The 27,973-nt window shown below is 36.2% G+C and overlaps 2 long non-coding RNA genes across 4 annotated transcripts; one reads left to right on the top strand and one right to left on the bottom strand.

The window, feature by feature from the left end:
* Positions 1–11,960: 11,960 nt before the first annotated feature.
* LOC128234478 (uncharacterized) lies at positions 11,961–27,865 on the bottom strand. 3 transcript variants are annotated; one of them, XR_008260948.1, is made up of 9 exons: positions 22,600–22,674; positions 21,428–21,910; positions 19,802–19,911; positions 19,221–19,351; positions 18,632–18,757; positions 18,088–18,180; positions 14,966–15,058; positions 14,067–14,110; positions 11,961–13,374 (listed from the first exon to the last, which is right to left on the bottom strand). It is a non-coding gene; the product is annotated as an uncharacterized LOC128234478 (long non-coding RNA). The 3 variants fall into 3 exon arrangements; XR_008260951.1 differs by lacking the exons at positions 21,428–21,910; positions 22,600–22,674 and adding an exon at positions 27,585–27,865; XR_008260952.1 differs by lacking the exon at positions 21,428–21,910 and having other exon boundaries at positions 22,600–22,664.
* LOC128234493 (uncharacterized) lies at positions 22,676–24,209 on the top strand. The gene is made up of 4 exons (XR_008260953.1): positions 22,676–22,759; positions 23,229–23,325; positions 23,565–23,661; positions 23,957–24,209. It is a non-coding gene; the product is annotated as an uncharacterized LOC128234493 (long non-coding RNA).
* Positions 27,866–27,973: the final 108 nt, after the last annotated feature.

Raw genomic sequence — 27,973 nt, forward strand, 5'->3', positions numbered from 1 at the left:
AATGTTCAAGATTATTATTTGTTGAAAATGGTGCGATTGTTGACAAGGTGACTAGCGCGTGTTATTATCTAACACAATTACCGAAATTAAGGCTCGACCTTCCTGTACAGATTGTCACATGGTAAAAGGGCAACTCACAATTTACCGAATTAGTATTTTTATATATATGGTTTACGAATTGACATAAAAGTCTTGAATTATGATATAGATGTCGATAAACAAATTTGAGATATGCAATATATATAAACGCCGTTCATTTAATGAACTTAGCTTAACAAAAAATGCTGTTGATCGATTCGTTTGATGAAACAAGAGATTACCAATTGGCACCTAGGATTTTATTTCGGGCAGAGTAAACAATGCGCACAGATCCTGCCTTTCAGAGGTTCTAAAAATTTAAATTAAAACGGAAATAATTTATGTTTTCCTAATACTTAGGACTCGTTTGTTCATTTAATGAATGTTAAAACATGTATGTCCCATTTACATAAACAATTTCTTAAGCTAGGCTGTAGAAAAAAAACTGTTGATAGTTGATAGTATTCATCAAATGTCATTTGATCGAATTTCAAAGGAAAATATGAAAAGGACATAACAGCCGTAGTGATCATGTCATTGAACGTACCTAAAAGGGTTCTTATTATATCTAGCATAAAGACAATGAACAAAACAAATGAATTGAATTAAGCAGAAGTCGGTCCATTTAAAGGTTAATATGTAATAGGTCAAACATACTGGCAAATCAAACATTTAAATTTAAGTTTTAACGGATTGACAATTGAGAACACTGTATTTATTGTTCGTTTTGTATTGTTCATTTCAATGGTTGAGGTGATTATCAATCACAATCTTCGTTACTGATTTTAAGCACATTATAATTGGTATCCGTTACATTTTAATTCCACTCGAATGCTGTATTTTTCAAATGAAAAACTGCCGGTGGGTTGATTTTGTAGATAACATATAAGTTTTTAAAACGCATGGAACGGTTTGTACTTTAGCCGTTATTAATTCTCTTGTTTTCTGATCATATCAGATGGCTTCTGAAATTTGTCAAATGTCGGAAGTCACATCAAACATAATATTCCATTTAAAACAAAAGAAAGTTATACACGTCATACAATACAACTCCACCTTTTCTTAAGCTAATATCATGATAAGAAGTCAAAAGTTAGAATAATGATTGCGTTTTGTGCCCATTCCCGACTTATACTCCGATTTGACTTCGACTTTAAAAATATCAGACACGCCCTTTAAAAAAAATCACATGTGAATTTAAACATCTACAGTATTTTTCAGGGACAAAAGAGGGGACCACTTGGGTGCAAGATCAGACTGTTGGAAGTGTAAACAAAGTTCTTGGAACACGCCCACATACCACCGAATATAGGTGACTACTTTAAAGAACCCAAGTTTGGCCCAAAACGTTTTCGGGCTGGGTCTTGTACCCAATAGAGTGGACTGGCTGAGTACTACCTCGTAGTTGCAATAATGGACACACCCAACTACAACACTTTATATGTCATCACATTGGGAACACTTATTTACTAGGTTGATCCTTTAAAAAAACGATAATTTGTTTAAATTACTCGCAAATTTGGGCTTAAACGATAGAAAAGTAAATTTTCTTGCTATGTCTCGTACTCACCGATTTAAAGTAGACATAGTCCCATCCAGTTGATTAAATACGGTTAACACAGAATAAACATCCAATATATCTTATCACTCTGGAAAGAAATCATAAAGTCTATTAAAGCACTCTCAAAATTTGACCAAAGAAAATAAACATGCCGATTTCATGCTGGGTCTATAACCCACTAGAATGAAATAGGCGTAGCACCACCTTGAAGGTGTTGGATTATTTACGCCTACTTACCATCTCACACACGTCTCCTCTCTAGTAAAACTCGTGCGTTTGTTTTCTAAGCAAAAGCCAAAAAGAAAAACAAAATAACGATTCCGACTAGGTTTGATTCTCGTTTCAGTCAGATAGGTGGAGTACCACCAAGTAGGCTTGGTATGGGACTCGCCAACCTTCACCCCAAAACAAGTTCCCGCTCTAAGAAAAATCGTTAACTCGATTAAAACACACGCAAAATCGTATCTGAAACGATTTGAAATATGTTTCCTTCGGAGTATGGTGCAAATTAACGGGAGATGGGAGGTGCATTAACTACGGACTCAACCACGTATCACCCTGTATAGGTTAACACTGTGGGAAATCTCATTACCTCATTTAGAGCACTGGCAAAACCATCCGAAGCCCGTTTTCTGACTTGGTCATGAACTCACTAAAGTGAAGTAGACGAAGGCCGTTTTAAACAGTAGAGTTCAGTATTTCTTCAAAAGTGGTACCCTATATGGTGTGGAAGTTGAATGTGAAACTAAATCTATACAGACCAAGACCTATACACGAATATGCCATTATCCTGATAAAGCTTGTTCAGCTTGAATAAAATACATATTGAATATATGTTTGCTAGCAAGAAAAGTGAAAAAGAGCCCAACAGTGATTTGATCACACATTGAATCACACAATGAATGTTGCAGCACACACATGCCAAGTACTACTACTTGTAAAAGCACTCGCGGCTACAAACTATTCCCCCTGGAAGCACAATCTTTCACTAAGAAAACATGATTCAAGGATACATACCCATCAACGTTGTGATACACTGAAAATTCTGCAAGTACATAAGGCACGAAACAACAACTGTTTATGAGAGGTTCTGCTGCCCTATTTGCCTTGCCATTAAACCCATTTTCTATGACTTTCTATCGTTGTTTCAATCAAGGATTGCAAAGCCACACGCTCAGTGTGGAAAAACATTGGCTGAAACATATAGCATGCGTTATATAACGTGAAACATTTGGATGTTTTGGCATAACAAAATATCTTGATATAGTTATGTAAAGTAAACGATCCTATAACTTGAACTAAAAGTGTTGTAAATTTGTATTTTTTTGTTAAAATAGTGGTATTGTAACAATGAGAATGAACATATTGCTTTGGGTTTTATTTCTTAAAACAATTAAATGTTACCGGATGTATGAGTTAAATTAAAATAATGTAACATTTTATTTATTTGTATAATGTAACCCACTTTTCCATACACAGAGCTATAGAACAGACGCATCGGATTCTACTCTTAGATGATTTCATGAACGGTATCATGAATACATCAGGCTATGTTTTTTTACCATGGAATCACTCGACCTGAAGGTGCGTAAACATACTGGAGAGTGTGCGGAACCATCATTCGAAAAGCCCCATACAAAAACAACCGCCAAAAATCTATGCTTAGGTGATGAACCATATATAAAGCATGATACGCAACAACATGCTCTGCTCCACTTCCTCCGCCTCCTCCTCCTCCTCCTCCTCCCCCCTCCTCCTCCTCCTCCTCCTCCCCCTCCTCCTCCTCCTCCTCCTCCTCCTCCTTATAGTAATGAAAAGATTCACAGTAACGATTAGTTGTATTTGTATAGCATTTATATTTGTAGTACTGTATATTTATATATGTATATATAATGTATTTTATTGCTTAACAATAGAAAGCTATTATGTGTTGTATGTTTTTGCATATGTATAAACACTGTTTAAATTAATTAAAAGTAGCCTTAACCTAAGCCTGTTATCTTCTTTTAATAAGAAATTGACGCTAAAGCTATCAAATGACACGCAGGTTTATGAAACGCTTTATAAAATGGACAGTCGTTAGCTTAATCTGATTAAAATCAATAACACTCTGTTTAAATTCATGACATAGCATTTCTTTGTCTGTAAACAATTTAAATCTGTAATGTATCGATACTTACTCTTTAAAGGCCGTTAAAAAACCAAAAACAATTATGAACAGGTGATTATGAGTTTTGTCATCTGATAGGGTAACAGATACAGATTTAGATAAACAACTTAATTATTTGCACATTAGGCAATTTCATCATACTCAGATCTATCTGAATTTGTGAACTGTAACATCACATTCATTTGTTTGTATGCATATGCCCTATGGTATGTCTGTAATAGGAAATCCTTCAAAGCAAGGTTTCAAAAAGGGAGCTCCCTCTTTAAGACAAGACACTAATGTGAGTTGTTTTTGTCATTTGATAGGTTTATAGATACAAATCTAGATATACAGCTTAATTATTTCTACACCTTTAAGTCGAATTTTAAAGCTGTCGTAACTGTTAAAGAGGAATTTGTAAATCATATCGATAAAACACTATCGCTCTTATCGGAGCGGCTTTTGGAGAATACGTAGCGTGCCCTATTTGCTGATCGCTCATTGTCAGTCTTATCCGGTCCGCTTTAAAAATGGCGTCTGCTAAGAATCCGCTTACGTTACACAAAAGAGAGCCCGAAACAACAATTTAATTCAACGAGTTCAAAAAATATGTAAGTAATCGAAACTTATGCACCGCTTTATTTCAGCTAGTTAATAGAAATCAAGGACAAACAGTGGCCTTATGTTATTTGGTTTAATCTCCCGTTTTGCAAAAAAATACCGTTTAAATTAGGATCTCCCACTGTGTTTTGTTTGAAATGAATACACTTGTCGTCTGCGTTATTCGCTATTTAAACCAAAGTAAGTATTTATCCTGGATAGATAAAGCTGTATGAATGGTGAAATGACAACCGCTTTGTATGTACTGTATACTTAAAGAAATTATATCAATGGATTGTATTAAAACGCATAATCATTTGTAAAAAAATACAAAAAAACTGTTGATAAATGATAGTATTCATTAAATGTCATTTAGATTGTCAAATTTCAAAGGAAAATATGAAAAGGACGTAGTGATCATGTCATTGAACGTACTTCAAAGGGTTCTTATTACGTCTAGCACAAAGACAACGTGAACAAAACAAATGAATTGAATTCCGCAGAAGTCGGTACATTTAAAGGTTAACTCACTCACTCACTCACTCCACTCACTCCACTCACTCCACTCACTCACTCACTCACTCACTCACTCACTCACTCACTCACTCACTCACTCACTCACTCACTCACTCACTCACTCACTCACTCACTCACTCACTCACTCACTCACTCACTCACTCACTCACTCACTCACTCACTCACTCACTCACTCACTCACTCACTCACTCACTCACTCACTCACTCACTCACTCACTCACTCACTCACTCACTCACTCACTCACTCACTCACTCACTCACTCACTCACTCACTCACTCACTCACTCACTCACTCACTCACTCACTCACTCACTCACTCACTCACTCACTCACTCACTCACTCACTCACTCACTCACTCACACAACCACACACCCGACCACCCAAGCACCCACCCACCGAAACCAACCCACCCACCGAAACCAACCCACCAACCCAACGACCCACTCAAACCAACCAACCAACCAAAACCCAACAAAAACACACCAAAAACACACCAACTCACTCAATCGCTCGCTCGCTCACTCACTCACTCACTCACTCACTCACTCACTCACTCACTCACTCACTCACTCACTCACTCACTCACTCACTCACTCACTCACACAACCACACACCCGACCACCCAAGCACCCACCCACCGAAACCAACCCACCCACCGAAACCAACCCACCAACCCAACGACCCACTCAAACCAACCAACCAACCAAAACCCACCAAAAACACACCAAAAACACACCAACTCACTCAATCGCTCGCTCGCTCACTCACTCACTCACTCACTCACTCACTCACTCACTCACTCACTCACTCACTCACTCTCTCTCTCACTCTCTCACTCACTCACTCACTCACTCACTCACTCACTCACTCACTCACTCACTCACTCACTCACTCACTCACTCACTCACTCACTCACTCACTCACTCACTCACTCACTCACTCACTCACTCACTCACTCACTCACTCACTCACTCACTCACTCACTCACTCACTCACTCACTCACTCACTCACTCACTCACTCACTCACTCACTCACTCACTCACTCACTCACTCACTCACTCACTCACTCACTCACTCACTCACTCACTCACTCACTCCCTCCCTCCCTCCCTCCCTCCCTCCCTCCCTCCCTCCCTCCCTCACTCACTCACTCACTCACTCACTCACTCACTCACTCACTCACTCACTCACTCACTCACTCACTCACTCACTCACTCACTCACTCACTCACTCACTCACTCACTCACTCACTCACTCACTCACTCACTCACTCACTCACTCACTCACTCACTCACTCACTCACTCACTCACTCACTCACTCACTCACTCACTCACTCACTCACTCACTCACTCACTCACTCACTCACTCACTCACTCACTCACTCACTCACTCACTCACTCACTCACTCACTCACTCACTCACTCACTCACTCACTCACTCACTCACTCACTCACTCACTCACTCACTCACTCACTCACTCACTCACTCACTCACTCACTCACTCACTCACTCACTCACTCACTCACTCACTCACTCACTCACTCACTCACTCACTCACTCACCCTCCCACCCACCACACCACCCAATGTGTTAAACGGACTTAAAGCTATCTGGGTAGAGGTTTAAATACGTAAACATTTTTTAACAAAACACCGCCAACCAGGGACATTGACACACCCAAAAAATGCGAACGAAAAACCTCCAACCAAGGACATTCTGCCTCCGACCTCCAAATGAGGACAATTTATTACCAGGCAAATTTGAAGAAAAAAACAAAGCGGTTGTTCGGGAAACGTTATACGTCAACCTGTTCGTTGTGTGATTTGACTGTAAACCCTCATTTAAGAAAAAAAATATACTCGGACAACGAAGAACCCAACGGGGGTCACACCGACCTCATTGGTTCATTTGTTTAACATTCTGCATGGCGTTTTTTAACAGATTCCGTCTGTCATTCTTACATGTTTGCTTCCTTGATCCACATATATCCCTCGATATTCTTTGTTTATGACAAATAACAACTTCTAAATCCCAGAATATGTTCAGGATGCACATTATCAAGTATGTTCATTCTAGATGGACCTTCGATTTCGATTTCATTATTCTGTCAAAGTCGACATTGTTTCTCCGTTGTGTTTTTTTTCACTGGTCCATGGGACTCGTTTCGTGGCCGTTGGAGCGCTAGATTGCAGAGTTGGTGTCATGGACGTTGAAACACAGGCTCGCGGGCTTGGAGTCATGGTAGTTCCGGCGCTGGGTCGCGTGACGAGACACGTAGTCGTTTGAGCGCTAGGTTGCGGGGTTAGAGTCAGAGTCGTTACAGCGCTGGGTTGTTTGATGAGAGACGTGGTCATTAGAGCGCTAGGTCGCGGGATAGGAGTCAATGTCGTTGAAACCATCGGCTTGTGATGAGACACGTGTTCGTTAGAGCGCTAGGTCGCGGGAATGAAGTCATGGTTGTTGAAACGCTGAGTCGTGTGATGATAGACGTGGTCGTTAGAGCGCTAGGTCGCGGGAATGGAGTCATGGTCGTTGAAATGCTGTGTCGTGCATTGAGAGACGTGGTCGTTAGAGCGCTAGGTCGCGGGAATGGTGTCATGGTCGTTGAAATGCTGGGTCGTGCATTGAGAGACGTGGTCGTTAGAGCGCTAGGTCGCGGGAATGAAGTCATGGTTGTTGAAACGCTGAGTCGTGTGATGAGAGACGTGGTCGTTAGAGCGCTAGGTCGCGGGAATGGAGTCATGGTCGTTGAAACGCTGGGTCGTGCATTTAGAGACGTGGTCGTTGGAGCGCTAGGACACTGGAATGGAGTCATGGTTGTTGAAACGCCGGGTCGTGTGATGGAAGACGTGGTCGTTAGAGCGCTAGGTTGCGAAATTGGAGTCATGGTCGTTGAAACACTGGATCGTGTAATGAGAGACGTGGTCGTTGGAGCGCTAGGACGTGGGAATGGAGTCATGGTCGTTGAAATGCTGGGTCGTGTGAAGAGAGACATTGTCTTTAAAACATAAGATCGCGGGATTGGAGTCATGGTCGTTGAAACGCCGGGTCGTGTGATGAGAGACGTGGTCGTTGGAGCGCTAGGATCCGGAAATGTAGTCATGGTCGTGGAAACGTTTGGTCGTGTGATGAGTGACGTTGTTGCAGCGCTAGGTCGCGGGATTGGAGTCATGGTCGTTGAAACATAGGCTCGCGGGGTTTGAGTCATGTTCGTTCCAGCGCCTGGTCGTGTGAAGACAGACTTGGTCGTTGAAGAGCTGTATCACTGGTTGAGGTCGTGGTCTTTGAAGCGCTTGGTCAGACTATGCTATCAATATACAAGATAACACTGGGCGGACACTTATTCTTAGTAAATCAATTAGGTAATTGACCAGATAAGGCGTTGTAGGTATATAAATCAAACAGTTCAATGGAATTTCGCTAGATTTCGCTTATGTTTATTTTTATTTAATCAAGTTCTGCCCGTAATCATTAGCTGCATTATGACTTTGAACTGCCATGATGCTATCACTACATGTGTTGTGGTTAATGAACTTAGTAAGATGAGATAGCAGTGACTGCACTTCTCAGTCAATTTATATGAACATTTGAAGAAACAGAGTGATCCGTGACAAGAGATCCGTGTGCGAAGCATGCAACCGCTTGGTTCTTTAAAGCACCGGCACTTTCCTTTGTATCACCAGAACAAGGCAAGAAATGTTTATTTGTAATACACGTGTATTAACAAATGAGCTATTTCCCAACACGTTTAACATCATAATAAGCAATATCATAAAAAAGTGCACAGCGGGAAAGAAATACAAGATATTAAATTTAATGCCGAAAATAGAACGACACAAAGGCAATCATAAAGTTGATTCCTAAATAGTGGGTGATTAGGAATTGATTCACACAAATAGAAACATTATCATTTTAGGCCAAGGCATAAGAATAGCTAGCATAAATATAGCCGTGATCCATGACAACTTTATAAATATTCTTCTTTATGGTTGACTTCGCCAGCATTCTACGATTTTGAATAATATATTTCCTTAACTTTTTCTTAATTTCGAAAATAAATTTAGATAAAACAAATAGGACCATGGGATATTCATTTGAAAAACTTTGTCGCCAAAGACTGTGAAATCTACGGTCATTTTTCAAACTTGCATATTTTAAAGCATTTTAATACTGTACTTTGATAGCTGTATTGGTAGGGAATTTCTTATGCATTTTGTTTTCTTTTTCATAAGCCGAACTTCAATGAATAAAGATTTTTTTTTCAATATATCTATAGAGTCGTATATCACCCAATAGGGCGGTGTTTTACCCTATACAGTTATTCACACTATTACCAAATAAGTTTACAGTCGGAATGCTCGAACGAAATTTAACAATGAATTAAAAAATAATTAACATTATACAGGATCCCCGAAAGGGCCGTGTTTTCCGTATACAAATATCATAGGGCCTTACTTGGGCCGCATTTTACACTAGTTTACAATCGGAACACCCTGACCATCTCCGCCATAAAACGACGGCCGAGGTGTTCCGATTGATTACTGTAAAAGGTTGCGTTGCACGAAATTTGTGATGGTTGGCTTATACCATATTTATCGAGTACCGCGATTGATTTGTGTTTATATACGAAGTCGATACATGTGTATTTATTGCAAATATTTACACCATAATAATAACTTAAAAGGTATAAGTTTTAGGTAGGCAAACAAGCTCTTTCTCCGGTCACCTGCCTTAAAGTGACACTCTTATTCAAAATCAACTCATACCCATGTATAAGAAACATACATTTTAAGCGATAAATCTTTAACTACTTACTAAATAATACATATATGGAAAGTATAACTTACTGATAGCACGATTGTTATCGTGTATTTAATGGTTAAAAACGCAAAAAAATATTAAATGATTGGTGAATGCTAAAAGATTTCCTGTGATTAACAATAGTCGTATCAGGTTGGAATAACGTGTTTTCTGCAACTTTCTTTCAAATATAACTCGGTATCCTTCATAAGAACCATTGTTTTGACATTTATTCATCCTTTTTGGTATTTTTAAACAATCGTATTAGTTATGGTAAATCTTACATGGGTATAAGAGTGCATCTTTAAAAAAGGGTATGTTTGACGGCAAATCTTTTTTATGTTATTATTTTTATTACCAAAATTTACCCTTTGTGACCCAAAACCATAGATTCTGTGCTTTAAAACATCAGAAATTCCAGCATTAGAATCTTTGACATTATCTAAAGCCTAAAATACTTCAGTGTCCTACTTATGGTGAACCCAAGCATAAATGTATAATAAAACTATGTACAATCCTCCAATGTATATCAGTGTCATGGCAAAGGGTTACTTTATTTAATGGAGCGATATCTTGGTAAATCATTGTCAGGGTGCATGTAATGTAAATTCATGCATATAATTATGTATGATTATTAAAATAATGCAAATTAATAACCAGTTCTCTTCATTATAATAGCAGGGTTGCAGACGCTTTAATGCTAAGAAATATCAGCCTCGACTATAGGCAGATAAATTACCCATTTTTTACTTTCAAAAATCCATTGTTCGAGTGCTCTACACTTATTCGAAAAATCATGTAATGTTTGTTCGAGATTTTCTCAGTTTGTTCAGGCGCGTAGGAGCTGGTACCACAGGGGGCGTGGCCGCGGTCCCAATATTCTAGCTAGTAACGGCAATTGGGCCGCAAAATTTGATACCATTTTTTTTTAAAATTGTATTTCAAATGAAGCTACGCGCATATAGATTAATACATGTCTGACACGATATTGAATATACAGGTCACCATGGCATGATTACTCTAATTGATTAAAATGAATTTAATGTGTGTGATTTATTAATTTGTGACTGTTTGTATTTGGTACAGAAATAGAAAATACTAGTATTAAATGTGTGCTTACAAACGTGTCCATAACATGTGTATTACTGTTTTATCATATTAGCAATTTTTTCTCAGTGAATAAATGTTACCAAACGATATTAGTTTTAGATTTCATAACTATTTGAAACGTAAAAAGGTTTAGAGAAAAAAACATGAAAACAAAACCTGAACTCACTGGAAATCGAGTCTTTCAATGCTTACAATTGAAAAAAAATATCGACCGGAGGGGACACACGGGCGTGACACGAGCCCAACCCTTCCGCGGACCAAATGTCATTTGAAGTCCTTTGCGCCTGATGTGTTTGTTTCGAAAGATACCCCGCTTGGTATCTTCCTAACTGTAAACTTCATTTCTATTTTTGTTCCTAGATATGATCGTAAGAAGAACACATGGATTGATTTGTTCGGCCCCTACTCAACCCCCCCCCCCCCCCCACCACGCCCTTCCATCCGGACTCGTCAGTTAATTTCCACCATGCGGAGCCCTTCATGTATCTTAGTTCTGGTCCATAAACGAAATTCAATCCACCAGTGTTAAGCAATGTTGAGGCTCTTTGCTGCTTGAAATATTTTTTGTCTTCGGCGAGTAGGCTCTGGCTGCCTTCAAATGGATGGAACTTGGAAAGGGTGTTTGAATGTATTTGTGAAATGCTTTTATTATGTTGTTGTTGCTATTCATTGAATATATGATCAGACCATACTTTTTGCATTTTTGATGCATGAAAAATGCCTAATTTAGCGACGCCGAAGGGTATCAATCCAGCGAATTCGTACGGTACTACAGAACAGAAATGTTGTCGGTGCGTTTATAGGTCAAGCTGGTAAAATCTTTCTCACTGTTTCTTTTCTAAAAAAATGACACCTCTGCATATTGTAACTCTTATATGGAAGTAAAACAGATAGTCATACTAACTGCCCTTAATTTCAATGGCTATTTCAGCGTGTGATAACGACTGCGTTGAAAAAACTGAATCACCCAGTGTGTTACATGTGACTAATACTATAATGTAATGCGAACAACGCATCATCTTGTGGAACTAAAATGACTCCTTTGCACTTTAAGGATGTGACACAGATATCTGTTTGCATATACATCAAGGATAATGTCAGCAAGTCAGTAAAGTTTTCAGAAGTATTTTATTGGTCCGATTGTAATACTGTAATAGTTAAGTGTCAATAAACAGAAACTTCAGATGGATGGATCTATTTATATAGCTGATCATTACAAGACAGGTATTAAATACGAATATATCAATACTAAGTAATCAGTATAATGTAGACAAATGGATACATAACATGCTCGGATATGTGAAATAAGTACATAATTATCAATAGCCGGAAAGTAGATAATTTTTAGCTCCAAAGAGCAGAATTCATACTTCTATTTATATGATAAAATATGTTGAAAGTCCACTTTACACAACAATCACTATTAAAGCTATTAAAGTCTAAACTTGATTGTCAGACTTTCCCCTGTTAGTTAAAATAACTTACAAGGCATATCTTATTTCAACATTGAACCTTGATCTCGCCAAGGTCAACAAGAGCGCCATGAAGAAAACACCAGCACTCGTCTGTTTTTTTCTCCTTCGAAAATGAGGCATAACTCAATACAAACTAAAGCCAGAGTTATGCTCCTTGATGTACACATGCATATTGTCCCTGGCAACATCCTAACCAAGTTTTATTTAAATATGAAAAGATTTAGTTACTGTCCTAGGTAAAAGACTGCATGATGCCCACAGCCCTGACAGGTGCCAAGGCATATCACAATACCAAGATACTTTTTTTCTGAAAATTTTTCTTTTACAAAAAATAATGCATATCAATTTTCAGTAATAAACAAATCTTCATTCATTGACTCTAGATACAATTCAGCCAAACAAATACTTAACGTTTTGATAGCAAACAGAAGAAAGTTAATACATTTTTGTTTGACATGTTCATACATGATGATATTTCATTTGCATTTCATCAATTTATCCAACAACACAAAAAACATCACATCACTGAGAAATGACAGAATCATTCAATACAAAACAATACCACACACCATTATTTACCATGGAACAAAAAAACAATTGAATACACTGCAGTGTAAATGACCACAAACATCATGGACAATTCTAGCAAAATCACCTCCAATTGAGGACAAGTTATTACCATATTCAATTTCAAAATTTTAATTGTTAAAAAATAAATAATAATAGAACAATATCCAAAGAACATGTCAATCACTGATGGTATTCAGATATAAAGCTTAAATCAAAATGCAATCTAGTCTATTCTATAATTTAAAGTATCTATTTGTTTAATTGTTTGCTTTTTGATGAGCCTATTGCAAGGCGAGTTGCATTTTTCTAATGTACCCTTTCACCATTGTCCTTGATCGCCTGGCAAGAATTGGATACTTCTTTATAAGTTCAAGACATTCTAAATTATTTTTGGTAAGAGTATTAAGCTTAAAACACTTTTTAGGGCCATTTTCTACCACGTCTTCTTCAGCCTAGCTCCAAGGTGTTCTGACTGTGGCTGTTCGTTTTTCCTAAAACACAGAAATAAGGCTATTTTATAGACAAAAAAATCACTATATTTTCATCTATTTTGAGCACTAAAATATGAAAGTGTTTTCTTGATAGTCCTCTATAGGACAAATAACCATAAAACATATAATCCTACATTAAAACATGTTTTATCAATTGAAGTTGTCTAGGAATTAGCAACAGTGCCTCTGCAAGTCAATATATAAATATGACCTGTATTCAAGATGATGTGTTTTCACTGATAACCTTTATATTATTTGATTTCTGAATTTGTACAATAAAATGGGCACGGTAAGCAAACTCATTTTTCTGTAGCACTGACCCTAGCAACATGTCTTACAGTGCTATATAATATACATTGTTGTCCATGTTAAATATGTTTGACTTCAGGATTTTATTTGATGTAGAAATTCAATTCAAGGCCTTTCTGTTAAATACAATTACATATTTTTACTGTAACTTTTTACACTGATCAGTAACATGACACACATTCTGGTAATTTAAACACTGAATAGGTTTTTTTTAAGATTACAAGTATGGTTGTTACACAAAATTAAATGTATACTAAAAAAGACAACAGAAAAGCCTGATCACAAAAGTGCACTTACTCCTTTACAGAAACAACTATTTTTAAATCAAATTTGCTTTAAGAATAGAAATTTCTAATTGCTACAAATTTCAATATGATTCTTACATGGTTTGTGCCAATCCCAGCATTTACGACTGCTTCGAGTTGACCTATGGAGACAAAAATATATATATTATATACGCAAATAGGTCTGCTATGTTTCTTAACGCTAACAATTAATGCTATTTATAATAATGAAACAGGTGTCTCTCGACGAGTATTATTTGAATGAAATTGATGGACATTAACAAAACCTCTTTCTGAGGACTTCTAAAAATATCACCTCCAATGGAGGCCAGTTACTTTTATTAGACACCATGCCTGTATTGAGATCTCAGGTATTTCAAATTTCCTTGATGCCTATTATTTAAAATGCAGTACTGGTTATGAAATATTGAAGATGTAGTGTTTTTAATACAGGAGATAATTTATCTCAAACACACACACACACAACTATCTCTACACAACTAGGCTAAAAGAGACATGTTGCAACAAAATGACATAGTATTTTGTCTTTTGAACCTCTGGTATTTTGATTATGTTCTGTGGTAAGCATAATACTGAAAAAAAGTATTCAGCTTTACTGATTGTAAGCACATGCAGGTACATTATTAAACATTTCGGTTAATGATAATGTTATTTACATACAATGATGTACAACCAAGATTGTGAAATGACCTTCAACCTACGACTTGAATGATGTCAAACTGATTTTAATATCTCTGGTGGTTTGAATTTCTTATTTGTTAAGCAAATTTCTACATGTAGTCATCACCTCAAAAGACAATGAATTTGGTCGAACACCCATTGATGTCCAAATGAAGACACTTCATTCCAATCACTTTGAACCCATTATGAAAACTACATTCCAAAGCTAATTCTTTTACAACAAGGGCAAATCTATACATGAAAACATCAAATATCAGGCACCCGTTTATCTTATATTATAAAAACGATAAGTGTACCTATTTCAGTCCCTAGTTGATCAACGGAGGCATCAACATTATCAACATCCACATCATCAGCATCAACAGTATTCACATCATGGCACTGTCCAGCTGCAATACAAAAACATCACATCACTGAAAAGTGACAAAAGCATCAAAAACAGAACAAGATTATACATTATGGTATTTACCATAGAAGAAAAACTACTGAATACAGTGCAGTGTGAATGACCTCCAACTGAGGACAATTCTAGCACAAACACCTCCAATTGAGGACAAGTAATTACCCTTGGACAATACATAAAACTATTTCATAAATATCTCTTGTTTCAAATATCATCCTACTCTAGGCACTTCAAACAATTTAGTCTTTAAGAGGCACGTTTAAAGAAAGTATTTAAAGAAAACCCACTGACAACCAATATAAAAAAAACTTCTGCAACTTCTAGTTAAGAAACAAGAGCTGTTATAAGACAGCGCGCTTGACTACGCCGCTTTGACTTAGAAGTGAAAACAATAACAATGTTATATGTGCCTATCAAACACAATAAAACAATCAAATTAAAAAAGTGAACAAGAAGCGGGATGTGACCAGGTTTTTAATGATTGGCAGAAGAGATTCAGTTTCAACTGCTTTCTTCTATCTTTAGTAGCAGTGACCTTGATGCCATGGGCCCCAAACACAATCCCATGGAAGTCCTCCATAAACTCTTCCTACATATTAAGTTTGGTCACAGTATGTCAAACATAACTGAAACAGTAATCTATTTTTAGTAACAGTGCCTTTGACCCAAGAGGGCCGAAAGGCAATCCATCAAAGCTCTGCATATTGTCCTATATTCCAAGTTTGGTCACACTATGTCAACCCTTACTTGAGATATTCAGTACTAAGCATATTTTTATTTTTAGTAGCAGTGACCTTGATTCCATGGGCCCCAAACACAATCCAATGGAAGTCCTCCATAAACTCTTCCTACATATTAAGTTTGGTCAAAGTATGTCAACCATAACTGAAACAGTAATCTATTTTTAGAAACAGTGACTTGACCCAAGGGGGCCGAAAGGTAATCCATGAAAGCTCTGCATAAACTTGTCCTATATACCAAGTTTGGTCACACTATGTCAACCCTTACTTGAGATATTCAGTACTAAGCATATTTTTATTTTTAGTAGCAGTGACCTTGATTCGATTGGCCCCAAACACAATCCAATAGAAGTCCTCTATAAACTCTTCCTACATATTAAGTTTGGTCAAAGTATGTCAACCATAACTGTTACTACATTTTCCTGTGCTACAGAAGTTCATTACTTTTATTTGGATTGGTTTTTCTTACTGCTTAAAGACCGACTGAATTAGTTTCAGTAAGTTATCTGTCCTCTGACGGTACCTTCACCATTTTTACTTTCCTGGGCTCTGTAAGGTAAGGCGTGGATTCCCTGTGGGCCACTCACATTTTTTCATATAGGTTTTCCAATTTAAAAACTTGATTATTGTACCTGAGATGTTATATTTCTCTGATTTTTGACAGTTAGAAATAAATTACTTGGAGTTTATTTTTTTATACTGTGTTTGTCAATTTTTGACACTCGACAGAATTGTTTCAAACTTACAGCCTAAAGTTGCATTATGGCTTGCCTGAGCAGCTAGGTATATCTAAGGCATTAATTAGTTTAATAGTTAGTTTGGTTTTTACAGTGTTACTTCCATTTGAATTTAATTAATGAACTTGAATTCTTGAATAGATTGTATAAAAAAATGCAAACATCTCAGTTGTTCTTCACACCCAACCTCCCTGCCTTTGCCCTGTGTCGAACCTGAGGGTTCTTGTAACCGCCCGTGCGGCTTACTACCACTTGTTGAGGTTCGGTTACACAGTAATCTATTTTTAGTAACAGTGACATTGACCCTAGGGGGGCGAAGTCAATCCATGAAAGCTCTGCATAAACTTGTCCTATATACCAAGTTTGGTCACACTATGTCAACCTTTACTTGAGTTATTCAGTATAAGCATATTTCTATTTTTAGCAACAGTGACATTGACCTAGACCATGACTCTAAGGACCCAAAACACAATCTCAGAAAAGGTCTCTATAAACTCTTCCTATATACCAAGTTTGGTCTATTTATTTCAAACCTAGCTAAAATTATTCCATTCATAAGGTGACTTTGACGCTGCCTCCCACCAGCCGCCCGAACAATGACGCAAGTCGACATTCAAATAACTGGTTTTCCCTTTATGAAAATGTGGTTAAGAATATATATAAAAATGTGCCTTTCAAAGAATATAAAAAAAAAATTGAAAAAAAAATCATTCCCATAATTTGTATTAAGGGTTAAAATGGAGTTATGTTCCTTCTTCTAAGATGGTCGTCAATAATTATGCAAAGTATTAAGGGCATTGAATGAAGGGTATAGATGTTTTCTTATTAAAATCCCAACTTGCCCTACAACTTTAACCTGCCCTAAAACTTTAACCTAAGTCAATCAGGGGCCATAACTTGTATTAAGGATAATATGGAGTTATGTAACCTCATTGTGTGACGGTCATAAACAATTGTGTGAAGTATTAAGTCAATTGAATGAAGAGTATTGGACTAATAAGTGAAAATCCCAACTTGCCCTAAAACTTTAACCTGCCCTAAAAGTTTAACCCAAGTCAATCAGGGGCCATAACTTGTATTAAGGATAATATGGAGTTATGTAACCTCAAAGGAGTGATGGTCCTGAACAACTGTGTGAAGTATTAAGTCAATTGAACAAAGGGTATAGAAGTTATTAATAAATATCCCAACCTGTCCTAAATCTTAAACCGAAGTTCAATAGTCAATCAGGGGTCATAATTTGTAAAAAGGATAATATTGAGTTATCTAACCTCATTGTTTGATGGTCATGAACAACTATGTTAAGTATTAAGTCAATTGAATGAATGCATTGGACTTCTAAGTGAAAATCCCAACTTGCCCTAAATTGCAATTTCTAACCGGACGCTGACGCTGGGGTGAGTAGTATAGCCCTCCTAATTCTTCGAATAATCGAGCTAAAAACTGTATTCCAAGGCTTATCATAAAACAATTTTTTTTGCAATTTTGCTCAAATATCAGGCACAAATTCATCTCATATTATAAGAAAATAAGTGTACCTATTTCAGTCCCTGGTTGATCAACGGAGGCATCCACATCATCAGCATCCACATCATCAGTATCATCAGTATTCACATCATGGCACTGTCCAGCTGCAATACAAAAACATCACATCACTGAAAAGTGACAGAAGCATCAAACACAAATCAAGACTATACATTATGGTATTTACAATGGATGAAAAACTACTGAATACAGTGCAGTGTGAATGACCTCCAACTGAGGACAATTCTAGCACAAACACCTCCAATTGAGGACAAATTATTACCTTTGGACAACACATAAAACTATTTCATAAAAGTCTCTAGTATCTAATTCCTTTAACTCTAGGCACTTCAAACAGTTCTGTCTCATAAGATAGGAGGGACCTCTACTGAAAGTATTTGATAGAAACCCCACTGAAGACTAATATCAAAACACTGCAACTTCTAGTCAAGAAAAAAACTATATTCCTCTAGGCTTATATTAGAACAAAAAATAATTGAAATATTACTTTAATTACAGGCACCCATTCATCTTATATTATAAGAAAGATTAAAGTACCTATTTCAGTCCCTGGTTGATCAACGGAGGCATCCACATCATCATCATCATCCACATCATCATCATCCACATCATCAGTATCCACATCATCAGTATCATCAGTATTCACATCATGGCACTGTCCAGCTGCAATACAAAAACATCACATCACTGAAAAGTGACAAAAGCATCAAAAACAGAACAAGATTATACGTTATGGTATTTATCATGGAAGAAAAACTACTGAATACAGTGCAGTGTGAATGACCTCCAACTGAGGACAATTCTAGCACAAACACCACCAATTGAGGACAAGTTAATACCTTTGGACAACACATAAAACTATTTCATAAATATCTCTAGCATTTAATTCCTTTTATGCTAAGAACTTCAAAGTCAGTTCCGTTTCATAAGACTGGAGACACCTCTACTTAAAGTGTTTTATAGCAAACCCACTGACGACCAATATTTAACACTTTGCAACCGTTAGACCTTTAAGAAAAAAACTAAATTTCAAGGCTTATAATGGAACAAAATTAAATTGCAATTTTACTTAAATATCAGGCAACCATTCATCACATATAAGAGAAAGGTAAGTGAAAAAGCGTACCTCTATTAGTCCCTGGTTGATCATCCGGGGCATCTACATCATCAATATCCACATTATCAGCATTATATCATCAGTATGAACAGTATCCACATTATCAGTATCAACAGTATCCACATCATGGCACTGTCCAGCTGCAATACAAAAAATCACATCACTGAAAAGTGACATAAGCATCAAAAACAGAGCAAGATTATACATTATGGTATTTACCATAGAAGAAAAACTACTGAATACAGTGCAGTGTGAATGACCTCCAACTGAGGACAATTCTAGCACAAACACCTCCAATTGAGGACAAATTATTACCTTTGGACAACACATAAAACTATTTCATAAAAGTCTCTAGTATCTAATTCCTTTAACTCTAGGCACTTCAAACAGTTCTGTCTCATAAGATAGGAGGGACCTCTACTGAAAGTATTTGATAGAAACCCCACTGAAGACTAATATCAAAACACTGCAACTTCTAGTTAAGAAAAAAACTATATTCCTCTAGGCTTATATTAGAACAAAAAATAATTGCAATTTTACTCCAATAACAGGCACCCATTCATCTTATATTATAAGAAAGATTAAAGTACCTATTTCAATCCAGAGGCATCCACATTATCATCATCCACATCATCATCATCCACATCATCAGTATCCACATCATCAGCATCATCAGTATTCACATCATGGCACTGACCAGCTGCAATACAAAAAACATCACATCACTGAAAAGTGACAGAAGCATCAAAAACAGAACAAGACTATACATTATGGTATTTAACATGGAAAAAAAAACTACTGAATACAGTGCAGTGTGAATGACCTCCAACTGAGGACAATTCTAGCACAAACACCTCCAATTGAGGACAAGTTATTACCCTTGAACAACACATATAAAACTATTTCTTAAATATCTCTGGTATAAAATTTCATTTAAGCTAGGCACTTCAACCAGTTTTGTCTCATAAAACTTGAGGCAAGTTTACTGGAAGTTCTTTATAGCACACCCACTGACAACCAATATTATAACACTTTGCAACTCCTAGTTAAGAAAAACACACCATATTTCAAGCGTATCATAGACAACAAAAATCTTCAATCACTTATGCTTTCTCAAACCAGGGGACAATTCAATACAATTTAACAGAGCAACCTTGGAGTTTACCAATTGCACTGACGGCAAATAAAAACTTTCTAGTAATTTTAATTGTAAACAAAACATGTAACAAGCATGCAAAGTTTCAAAGCCAGGTGTCAATGGACTTTGAAAATATTTGAGGTGGTACGTAATCTTTAACGTAAATTCTATGAAGAAAAAGGGGCATAATTTTCTCAAAATGCTTGATAAAGTTACCTCAACATTTGGTCTTTGAAAATATTTGAGGTGGTACACAAACTTTAATATAAGTGGTTACGCCGACGCTGCTGCCGACGCTCGGGTGACTATGATAGCTCTCCTTATTCTTTGAATAGTCAAGCTAAAAAATCATTGATTAACACCTTATGCTGGGGCCTGAACTATAACTTTCTGCCAACAAAGTTATGTCCTGTTATACATGTAAAATAGGTGAGTATGTATTTTCCCCAATTCTGCGACAATATTTTCCTTTAGATTGTCCTATTTATGAAAAAACATTTGATAGAAATCAGGTAAGAATTCCCTTATGAAAATACGCTCTTTCAATAAGATCGTACGAGCTCGCGACAAGCTCGTTACGACCTTGCACAATCTTAATTTCCCCTGTTGCTTGCTCGTACAAGCTTGTATGAGATCGCGCAAGGTTTTGACAAGAGCAAGCTCGTGCGAGCTTGCTATCTTTACGAGCTTGCACGAGCTTGGACCACAAATTATATTATATGGAGCAAGCTATGAGAACTTAGAAATTTTAACAAACTCTGAAAAAAGACTAAGTCCATAAAATATCAGAAAAATCACCAAATGTCACATTGATGCACATTGTAAATGTAAAACATAACTTAAGTACAAGGACATAATTTTTTTTATTTAATTATATATATTTATAATTATTTATGATTACTGAATAATAATATCTCTTATAATAATAATCATCATCATACGTGTTGAATACTAAGCACGTATTAAACATATTATACATGTATGAATATCATTAATAATAACACTCAAAAAACAACAGTTAATTTAACCAACAAAAAGATCCAACAAGTACTAGCAATGGGAATCCAACCAATATGACCTGACAACCTACAGTAGCAGTTCAATCATCACTTCATCACTTCATTTTGGTCAAATCAGGCACAAGTAGATATCCATCCATTAAATGCAGTCCAACCAACACTTGTGCTTCCATTAAATATTGTTCAACCAAAACTTGTAAATCAACTGATTATAGCTGTCCAAACAACAATAACTGTCTATCCAACAGTGATTCAAATAACACTAGTTGTCCATCACACATTCTGTCCAACAAGCAGTCCAAACAACACTGGTGGTCCAACCAACACTTCCGGTCCAACCATTTATAATTGTTCAATCAACACGTATGGTCCATCCAATATAGCGGCCCAGTAAGCAATAGATGCCCAACCAACATTAGTGTTTCAACAGGCACTAGCTGTCCATCACGTTGCTACCAATCTAGCAGTCCAACCAATTGTAGTGATGTTCTTCATTGAAAGCAATGATCTCAGAAGATAACATCAGCATATTTGAATAATATCTGTAAAGAAAGGAATGGAACATAAAAGTATATTTTTTATAAAAAAAGTAAATAACTCTCAGACTTATTTATGGATGGGGTTTAAGACAATCTGGACAATTTAAGTGCAGGCCTAGGTGTATGTGACTAGTCCTGTGGCCATCATAATATTTAAACATAACTAACTAGTAACAAATTATTCAGAAGACTACACAGGTGACAGCATGACATAATTGCTCTTTCTAAGTAAAATGTTTATTACATAGTAATAAAATACACAAAGCATTATAAATATCATACCTTATATTGATGAGGATTTATATATGTTCATTCATAAGACTTATTAGTTATACCTGGTCATGTACATACAGATTCCTTATAATAGATTTTGATGGTCAGATAGTAAAACAGACTAATGTATTATTTGTATTGATTTTCAAGTAAAACAGACTAATGTATTATTTGTATTGATTTTCAAACAAATATTTTTAGAATAGATGAGAATTATTTGTTGTTAATAATACTCCAATAAGAAAAGTACCGCAGTCTTTTCTGAACCATCTACCCCACCCACCAGAACTAAGTGTCCAGGTAAACAGTCAAGCGATTTATAGCTCAAATAACAAATGTCATTCAAATAATATCACAATAATGTAATATAAATTCATTAAAATGACAAATCTAATATAAATAAATAAATTATAACAAACCTGGAATGATAATTAGTCCGCTGTTATTGTACTTCGTTATAACCCGGAAATAAACCGGAAGTCACCCTGGACCGCAAAGGATTATGGTCTATTGGAAAGTCGAAAATGTTTGTCGAAATAATGCGCCAAATAAACTGAAGTGTTGTTTCGTTTATTAAAGGTAAGTTCAAGCAAAGTTTGGGGTATAATTCAATTACATTTATAAGGATCTTTTACGCTAACATTATTGTTTAAAATAACATAGCAACATTTTAAAGTAATGAACAAATATGTTTTGTTGTAATACATTTTCGCGACAAACGTACGAAATACGTTTTTGTAGAAACACAGTTAAATGAATGTTTGTGACTAGCGTACAGCTAATACTTCATTGTTATATATTTTAACAGCTATTATATTTGTTACTTAATGTAAGTAGGCTATTTTTGTATAAAAAAAGAATCAATTGCCATAAATGTCCGGCAGCGATGCAAAAGTGGGTGGGAAGGTCAAAAACTAAAACGTTTAAAAAGTCCTTATATAGTTTTGAGGAACGATCTTTTAGGGGAGTGAAACATCTATTATTGGCAACATGTTTTGGTGTAGTAAGTTATAGTTAAGTGTCTGAAATGTTGTTTCGTCTATTTTAGCCGGCCTAAGTGAGCTAACAAAGAAATCATCAGTCCACAAAAGAATCAACCAGGGAAGGAGAAAAACATTCAAAGCTGCAAATTGCCAAATCCATCAGTGAGTAGACTATTTTTAAAGCACATGGTAAGATTTCCATGTTGCAATGGATAAATGGGTATGAATCATGCTAGTGAAATATTGAACCTCAAAACTAAGTAGAAATTGATTTTTTTTAACATTTTAAAGTTTGGTCCTTCAATGGGCTTTTGCATCACTGCTGACCCTTGACCTTTTAAAAAACCACTATGCAAGCAAATTATGGTTTAGTGTCTGAAATGTTGTTTCGTCTATTTTAGCCGGCCTAAAGGAGCTAACAAAAAAATCATCAGTCCATAAAAGAATCAACCAGTGAAGGAGAAAAACATTCAAAGCTGTAAATTGCCAAATCCATCAGTGAGTATATAGACTATTTTTCAATTCCCATGGTAAGATTTTCATTCTGATTTTGAAAACAATATGGTGAATGTGTGGAGTGGATTTTATTTGTAACGGACAAACACTTATAAAAATATTTTTTAAAAATAAGACTCAATAATTTGAGCACTTTAGTTTGAACAAATACAATAATCTATCATTAATTTATATACCTGCGACATTGAAATCTTAATTCGCACTGATTTGATAACCAACTGGCCGTTAGTTATTGGAAAATATTGGCAGTACAAATAAAAAAAGAAATATTTTTCAGGTTGGAAGATGGATGTCAAAGTCTCAGACAAAAGCTTCCAGAGTTAAGGAGAGAACACTTCAACAAAAACAAGCACGAGAAGAATGACTGCAAAAAAGTTTTTCGCAGATTCGTTTCCTTATCAAGTGTATTTAAGGAAAATGGACCTGTCTACAGAGACTAGATGTAAATGTCAAGGACTGCAATGAGCAATTCAATGACTCCTTTCTAATTGTGTCAAGTGTCATAAAAAATTAAAACTGTTATAAATGGACGTGTAGTAATGATGAAATTATTACCCTGTTGCGAATAACATTAACTATTCATGAACTTAGTTCATGAATGACATTTTGAAAAAATCATGTTCATGAACTGTCAAGTTCATTAACTAAGTGGGAGTTCATGAACATGATTTGTCCAAATTGTCATTCATGAATAGTTTATGTTTTTCTTTAAAAGCACACGCCAGGGGCTAGAATAAGGTTAGGTGAATAAGGGTCCTCTTATTTAAACTTCAGATAGGCTTGCACAAGCTCGCAAAGTGAATTGTAACGAGCTTATCAAGCTCGTAATATTGCTCATACAAGCTCGTAAAGCTGCCCATGACGAGCTTGTACAAGCTCGCGACGTGAAATGTAACATGCTTGTCAAGCTCGTAAAATTGCTCATACAAGCCTGTAAAGCTGCTCGTGACGAGCTTGTACGATCTTGTATTTAAGCTTGTACTATCTTAATTTTGAGCGTGTACGAGCTTAAACGAACACGTACGAGCTGGTATTTGTTTCAATTACGGCCCATAATAGCTTAAAGCTCGGGCGCGCTTGCTCGCGAACTAGATTGGGAAGTTGATCGTACGATCCCTTGACAAGCTCGTCTTCTAGCTCGCGATTTTCATAAGGGTTGGCCAAGAAAAAAACTTTGTCTGCAATAAAATAATTAATTATGCCTCCACTAGAATATGTGAATGCAAATGTTTATATGGCACATCATCACTTACATTCATTTCTACTTTGATAATAATTATATTTTACATTTTTTTTTAATTATGCTTCCTTGTTTTAAACAGTATTCTATTTTACAGTCAATTATTGGTTACAATCAATTGATTAGATATTGGCTGTACTTGAATGTAAAGCTGTTGCTATTTATATATTGTTTAACTGTTATATATAACAGTAAGTCACTCTAAGTTGAATTTTATGTATTTTATCGGATAAACATGGTAAAGACTGATTTAGACTCTTAGATTGTTTTTTAAAAGAAATAAAGAATATACATTATATCATATCTTGCTTTCAACCGGCTAGTGGTAACATTCAATCGTATTTGGAGTTTTTTTATAAGATGAAATTAAACAAAATGTATGCCGTTAAATATGATATTGTTTTGGACTTCTGCTACATTAACAATATATCTGACTGCAAAACAACCATGTATCTTAAAGATAAGTGTTTAACATCACATCAGTTCACATACAACTTCTGAGCATAAGCGACAGTAAATTTTGGACATATAGATCTATATTATTTTTGATCTTGATTGTTTTAATTCCTAATGACCACACTTGACTTAAACATTAACATTAGAAAGTTAAGATTAGTCACTGTACCCTAAACAGAATAATTTTGCATTCACAGTCACCTGACATAAAAAAAAAACATAATCGGGTCAGGATTCTTTGTCGGTAGGGTTTGGTTGTCTTGAAAACCTATTCAAATCATATTGTAGTTTATTTTTCAGAGGGCTATAAGTTTGCTAACAGAAGTCGTACCAACACAAACTCGCACCAATACGAGTCGTGCAGAGTCGTGCAATATACGGACAGGTCGCCCCACATATGTATTATATAGGCGGTATGGGTAGATTCATATAAGTAGCTTGTCATATAGACTTTATATTAATTTACCATCATAAATTCTTAATCAATAAAATACCTTTAAAAAAGATAGCCAATAAATATTGTAAAATTTGACAGAAATAATATGTACTACCGTATATAATCCATATGCGGGGCGACTTCTCTATATATATGGTGAGACTTCATAGTAGTACTAGTTTGTGTTGGTACGACGGCTCTTGTAATCACGTGTTTGATGAAGTTCATGCATGGTTGTTAGCTACAAGCATGATTGTATGCTAGTCTAAAAAATAGACGTGTTATACAGGATTCTTCCAATACCTAACGTCTAAACGGGTTTGTGCAAAAACAGGGGTTTTTGAAACGTATTGAAATTTTATTTCGAGAAGAATTTTATGTTTGAAATAGGTCATAAAGGTTTATATTCATATTTACCATGTAAGTGCAAATATATTTTGCACAAAAAGCATAAATTGCAATAAAACAAAACTTGACTAACACAGACTAACACAGACTACAATTATGCAAAGCTTAACAACAATGCATTGTTAAATTAAACCACAAAGGTTACACTTGAATTATTTTTAGACAATACCTTTCTCTTATTACACTTAATGCACCAGTCAATTGTAACCTCGGCCCCCGGGGTATACCGGGGATAGCCGGGGAAAAGGGCTGTGTTTTTATTTTCCAGGTGCCCCGCAGGGCCGGGTGATCGCGATAGTTTAGTCATAACGCCAAATTTAGCAGAGATTGGGCCTTATATAGAGTCTCTGGGGTGCGGGGGCATTTGGCCGGCAGTTAACAATCAGTTCGTCCCCACAAGGCGGGGATTTTACCCGGGGTTTGCTGGTTTGAAAGTCAAAGTCCGGTTATTCCCTTGGACCGGGGGGGGGACGTGGTTACAATTGGCTGGTGCATAAGTGTTTCATGAAACCAGTCGTCGATATTAGACTTTTGGATGAACAAGCCTGAATTCTTAAACTTTTGCTTGGCATCAATTTTTTTATCAAGCCCTGCTATATAAAATTCAGAATATTAACAAGCCCGGAAGACATTTTTCCAATGCAGGGGTTGCTAATTCATATTGGTCTGTCAACAAAGCATCACCAATTTAAACTACCTAGCAGGTGCCCTTTATCTTTCCGCTCAATAAACTTAGCGCTGGGCTCTGTCATTCTTGGCTAGGAAAACAACAGGTGGGACATGGACGCTTAGAGTCGCCAAATAAAAACCGTCTCTGAAGACTGAAGCTAACATTCATCAACGTACAATTATTTGGACTAAGATGTATGCTAAGCATAATGCTTTAATGCACTGCTTTTGTAGATACATAAGCTTTAATAAATTAAACCATTAAAAAATAACAACTGGCGAATAGCTGGTGTTTAAACATAACAGATGACCAACATAAATCTTGTTTTGTTCATTTTTACAAGGATACACTGAATGTCTCCGAAAACTCGTCGTGTTGACATATAATAATTCTTTAAATTAGCATAAAAAATGAAATAAATTTCTATTTAAAGAAAAGTATATCGTTTCTTATATAAACAGCTAATGGGCACATCATAATTGTAGAAACCATCACTGTATCTTCATTTTAATGAAATTTTCCGTTTCCGGGTCAGACATCGCGAAAACATATGACACTCTCAAAAATCAATCGAAGTAAACAACGTCTGGTCATGACCGTATCATACTGATAAGATAACACCTTTAAAACATATATTTTACGATAAAATATTGTTATAAAGTTAACTAACAATTGAAAAAAGATGTTTCACTCACTTGATGATGCGCGTAACACAGCCAATCGAGACCACTGGAGTGTGACCAAAAAAGAGGCAAAAAATGGAAATTTACGGACGGTCACGCACTTCCCATACACTTGACCCTTCTGACCTCCAACTGAGGACAGTCCATTTTTATGATTTTATTTTTCGTTTCAAGTCATAAAACGAACTTTGAGACTACCTTAAAAAAATGCCAAATGAGACCGTCCTCAGTTGGCGGTAATGGTCTCAATCGTTGCTGTTATTTCTAAGGATTGTCCTCAGTTGGCGGTGTGTGCAAACCCACCCACCCACTCACTCACTCACTCACTCACTCACTCACTCACTCACTCACTCACTCAATCACTCACTCACTCACTCACTCACTCACTCAACAATTCATCG

This window comes from Mya arenaria, chromosome 1 (assembly GCF_026914265.1).
Source record: "Mya arenaria isolate MELC-2E11 chromosome 1, ASM2691426v1".
Taxonomy (NCBI): Eukaryota; Metazoa; Mollusca; class Bivalvia; order Myida; family Myidae; genus Mya; species Mya arenaria.